The sequence below is a fragment of the Ruditapes philippinarum genome, unplaced genomic scaffold (assembly GCF_026571515.1).
Source record: "Ruditapes philippinarum isolate M1 unplaced genomic scaffold, ASM2657151v2 ctg16309_1_1_1_1, whole genome shotgun sequence".
NCBI classification, from domain to species: Eukaryota; Metazoa; Mollusca; class Bivalvia; order Venerida; family Veneridae; genus Ruditapes; species Ruditapes philippinarum.
In genome coordinates, this window is record NW_026866848.1 from 5,592 (window position 1) to 10,884 (window position 5,293).

Below are 5,293 nucleotides of genomic sequence, written 5' to 3' on the forward strand. Positions count from 1 at the left end.
TTTAAATTGTATCATTATTGTAGGTATTTATTTGCTAGATAATGCCAAAATTTATAGCAAATATGATACCAGATATTTACAAAGTTTAATAAAATAAAAACTACACGGTAAAAGTATTTTATATTTCGCATGATCAACCGATATACCTTAAAAATTAGGAAAAATTTGAAAACAGCCCCACATTATGGTAAATTTTAGGGATATTTTGAATAAGGCATCTTAGATAGGGAAATGGTAAAATAAGTGTTTAAAGTGGGTGGGGGTCAGGTAACATTTTTATACATATTAAGAACATTTTATTTAGTAACAAACATTTTGCTTGTGTAATTTGTTACATGAATCTTATTATTTGTTTCTTAACAATGAGCAATAGAAAAAACATTTTTTATAATGATGATATTACAGATTATTTAGAATTTCCTCATTTCTGAAAATAAGCCCTTTTAATGGCAAAGTCTTCGTTCAAAAATATATTCATTACTCATAAACAACACGGTAAATTTTATTTAAAATTTGCATACAAGTTACCTTGAAGACATATAACTGTCCTATGTTGTCAATTTTACTGTTCCTCATGGTGCCCATTACCTATGGTCTACCTTAACTTAATTGAGATATATGAAACAGACACAAAGAAGAAAAAAAAGAGAAAAGTAGAGACCAAATAAATCATCAATATCTTTAACTTAAGTTGTATTACGGAAACCACTAAATATTGAAATGTTTGCGTATAATTTTGATTCGGGACAAAAATGTGAACAATCATCGTAATGATTATTATATTCCGTTTTAATTAATTAAAAAATGAGATTTGTTGTTCTTTGAGGCAAAATTCTATCATATTTAATAATTTTCCATTGTTTTAAATTCACGAGCTTTACATATTATGTATCAAACGTCTTTACAGTATATGTACATTTTATAACATTACATTATCAACATTAAATCTATTTGAAAACCTTTGTTAGCAAACATGTAAACAATAAAATGTCATTAATAATATCTAAATATATTTGCTAATCTAAATTAAGTCTTTAATATTTGAAACAACCATGTATTTGTAAAACACTCCAAAATGTTCATTTAATCAGTAGCATCTTGAACATTTTTTTATTGCAAGAGTTTTGTTTTCACGTCGGCTTCCTCATCATTGTCTTCAGTTCCGTTGCTTTCCTGATGCGTACGTTTATACAAGACGCTTTCTGTATTTACATTATCAAAATCATCTGATATAGGGAGACGTTCGTTTTGTCTCTCATATGCTTCCTTGGCAATTTTCTTGAGATTCGATGCCACCATTTCCCCGGTTTCCTCAACCATCTTGTGTAAACAACATTTTTTGTCCTGGAGAAGCAGGTGAGGGATACCAAAGGTAGCCTTTCCTTCCTCAAGAACCTTGTTAAAACATCAATTAATTATTTAAAGGGTGTAAAACTATAACTGACAAAACCAACCATAAGATAATCAAACCCTTTGCGGTCACTTTATTCTGATTCATTAGTCATATCTGAGGAAAATGAAAATATATTTGACAAAAACTAAATTCATGTAAAAATTGAAATAAAACGTTCCCAAACAAAATAATCAGCTACTGTGTTCAGTAGGTTTAGCGATAATTTAGTGCATACAGCATTGACACGAAATTTCAAATTATTATCCTGTAATATTTAATAACGGTATAGGTCTTTGTCAGAGCACTTATATTGGTCTGATTGTCATATTCTGAAAACAGATTCAGAAAGATCCATACAAACAATATCACATGAGCACTGCTAGAAAAATCAACCATACCAAAATTCTGTGAGAATCCATAACTGTTTGCAATCTATGAGCAATAGTAAGAACTGTACAGTTTTTAAATTTCTGTTTTATCACACTTTGAATTTTAGCATCCGTCCTGAAATGAATAATAATCTTAAGGCAGTGAACATTAAAAAAGACAAGTAACACGACGCTAACTTCCGTCACTGTATTGACGTCATTTTCGAACACACTTTGCACAATAATTATTTATACAGTAAATACAATTATGAATTCTGCCATATTTTGGTATTCAGAAAAGGAAAAAATGCTATATTTACAATATTGACCTTTAATTGAATAATAAAATGTTTTATTGTGTACAGGTAAACAGTGTGCTGTAAATGATGAAAAAGAATAATAATGAAGTACTGGTTATCAACATTGGCTGTCGCTTCATCAATAATGACTATTTTCCTATTCACCAAGAGAACTCTTGCTAAGCAAATGAGCTGGCGTTGTCCAACACTAAAATTACTACCACCTTCAGCAACTTTAAAGTCCAGACGTTCACTGAACCGTTCAATCTCTTCCTTCAGCTGCACCTAGTAACAAAATATGGCTGTTGTTAATGATACTGTCTTACAAATCAACATGTCACTAAAGAGAACGTTACAACACAGTCAACACAAGTAAAGAAAATTCTACATATCATATAGCATTATCATGTTCACACGCAAATACAAATAGCGCTCTATTGAACATCACACGCAAAAAACATTATTGACAAAAATTTATTGGAAAAAATGTAAATTAACAAAAGAAAACTAAAGAAAATTGAGCTGGCACAGACATTTAAAGAAGACACTCAATTTGCATAATCAAGATTAAAGAAAAAAGAAAAATAGAAATAAAAATTATTTTATAAAGGTAATTATAAGGTAATTAATTATAAACAGAAAAAAACCTCGTCCAATGCATTCCAAATCCCTTCATCTTGATAACGACTAAATGGATCTATCTATATTTCTCCTCAAAGATCCCGTGAACAAAACAGGATCCTTGAAATAGTTAATAAAGAATTTTAAATCTTTCACCGACGTTTTGACCGTCCAATGGCAACTTTTATAGATGTGTTCTATTAAAAGAATATTGACTGAACGGTTGCTTTCTTTCAAACACTGGATCATTAATTTATTTAACCCTAGTTTGGAAAAAAATAATTGTTTCTTCGAATGCTTTATTTGAAAATCAGTGCATATTTATTTTTATTTTGAAAGATGATTTCACTGCTTATTGATTATGAGTTCGTAAAAGTGAAGAATAAACAGAAAATGAAATAAAATTAGATAAATACACCATAAATAAAAGAATCAGAATTTATGAATGGATCTCATGCATATGAATATACTTGATAAAATAAGTTTTATCATAAAGTATGTCAATTATTATTAACACACCTGTGGGACAATGGCAATATGCTGTCTCAATGTATGAAGTTCTATTTTTTTAATGTCCTCGCCATCTATCAAAATCTCGCCATCTGGTTCTACTAATCGGAATAACATCATGATCAAAAAGCTTTTACCGGCCCCGGTTCGGCCAACAATTCCTACCTATAACATTAAATAATACAGAAAAAGAATTTTGTATGTAAAGCTCGTTTTAATAGTAGTACATAAGGAAGCTATTGATATGACAAAATAATAGCGTTTACTAAGTTTTAGGTTAGCTCCTTTTAATGTTGCATGTTATGTTGCCGATCATTATGAATATTAATTGGAGAAATATTTATCTACCTTTAGCAAAAATTGTTCTTGATAATGTAGTGTTTGATATAGAAAAGCAAAAGCAAAATTTTTCGTTACTCTGAATGCATTGTTGTATCATAACTATTCCAAATTCTAGGAAACGTAGTAAATGACAAATCATTATCTGAAAAGCATTTGTTTTGTTATAAAAAGAATATTTGTTTTGAGTTTTTATATTGACCCGCGTTATGTATGTGACTGTTGTGAAAATACGACTAAAACTCACCTTTTCCTTATCTTTGATGGTGAAATTTAAGTCTTTCAGAACGGACTGTTCGGTTCCGGGATATGTGAGACTTGCCCATTTAAATGATAAAACACCTTTCTTTGGCCATTCAGGAGGAAGAGCTTTGCCAGTGGTACATTCAGGATTAAGAGCAATGTATTCTAAAACGCTTTCAACCGAAACCATCTGCAACGCATTTGAAAGACAATTTTATATACATGATGTTTACATACTCGAAAACAAACCCTTGATACATGTTAACGATAATCTATGAGTATGTCTAATAACAACAGGTTTTCCTAGCTTGAACATTTCTTCAAAGATTTGTTCATTTTATTTAAATTTATTGATGCCGGTACTTTACTGAAATTGCACATACATGATATGTTTGTTCCATCTAAGTCCAACTTTATATTGCCTTTTTCTTATCAAAACAATTTCATTGCGTGTGAAGTTATCCAACAAAATACCTGTTTTGCTACTGAGGAACATAATAGTATGTTTGATAAATAAATAAGATTACCTGGTTCGCGACACTTGCGCTCTGTCGCACACACCATTGAAACAAAGCCATTAAAGCCATTGCATATGTAACAGAAAGACCCACTGAACCAGCATCCAGTCCTGTAAAATAGAATTGAAATATTTTTGATTTTGTACAGAAACGAAATGTACTGTAACAGTAACTTACATTGCGTATTGAATATCCCATACTAAACTTTTGTGAGTCACTTATCTATTTAGATGTTTTACCAATTACATTATTTAAAATTGTTGTATGAGTAAGTAATTGGGTATTCTGTTTTCGCCGATTGTATAAATGTAGAAATTGAATTTCCTGTCATAATATTTTAATTCGTGTTCATTTTTAATTTTTTGATATGTGAAAATTGGGTATAATGTTAACTTACCATCACTCTGCACAATACAAAAGATTGATACTGCAAGTACAAAAAAGGCGCAAAGAAAGTCTAGTTTCATTGCAAACCAGCGTTCAGCTGTCAGGGAAAGTGATGTGGCCTTGGTATGTTCATCTTGGAATCTATCATACAGATCAATCATGTTTCCTTCTGCTTTACATGCCCGAATTGTGTAGACTCCATCTTGTGAAGAAGTAGCATGACCTTTTACAGGGCTTAAAGCTAAAATACATCATTACTAAGTATACGATAATAACGATTTAAATTTGTACAAAACACTGTGGTTTGGTTTACGGAATACGGTATACGGTAAAATTGGTTTTTGGATACGGTATCCAATGTCAATATTGACATAACCTTTGGGTGTTGGTTTTCTTTTACATATTAAATGCAATAGGAATTAACTCCAAGTGAAGATATCATACATAAATAATTGTTTCAATAAACACACGTACTGAAAATTACGCTCCTAGAAAAAAGATTATTATCATATTCCATGAAAACATTATGCAAATTAGATAAAGTATCTAGGAACTGGTTTGGCTTACTAATCTTTGTAAGTCGATGTATTTGGCAGGATGTTTTGACGTAGAACC

At 30.5% G+C, this 5,293-nt stretch overlaps 1 pseudogene; it reads right to left on the minus strand.

Moving 5' to 3' along the window:
- Positions 1–1,110: 1,110 nt before the first annotated feature.
- LOC132734001 (ATP-binding cassette sub-family C member 4-like) lies at positions 1,111–4,839 on the minus strand (annotated as a pseudogene).
- Positions 4,840–5,293: the final 454 nt, after the last annotated feature.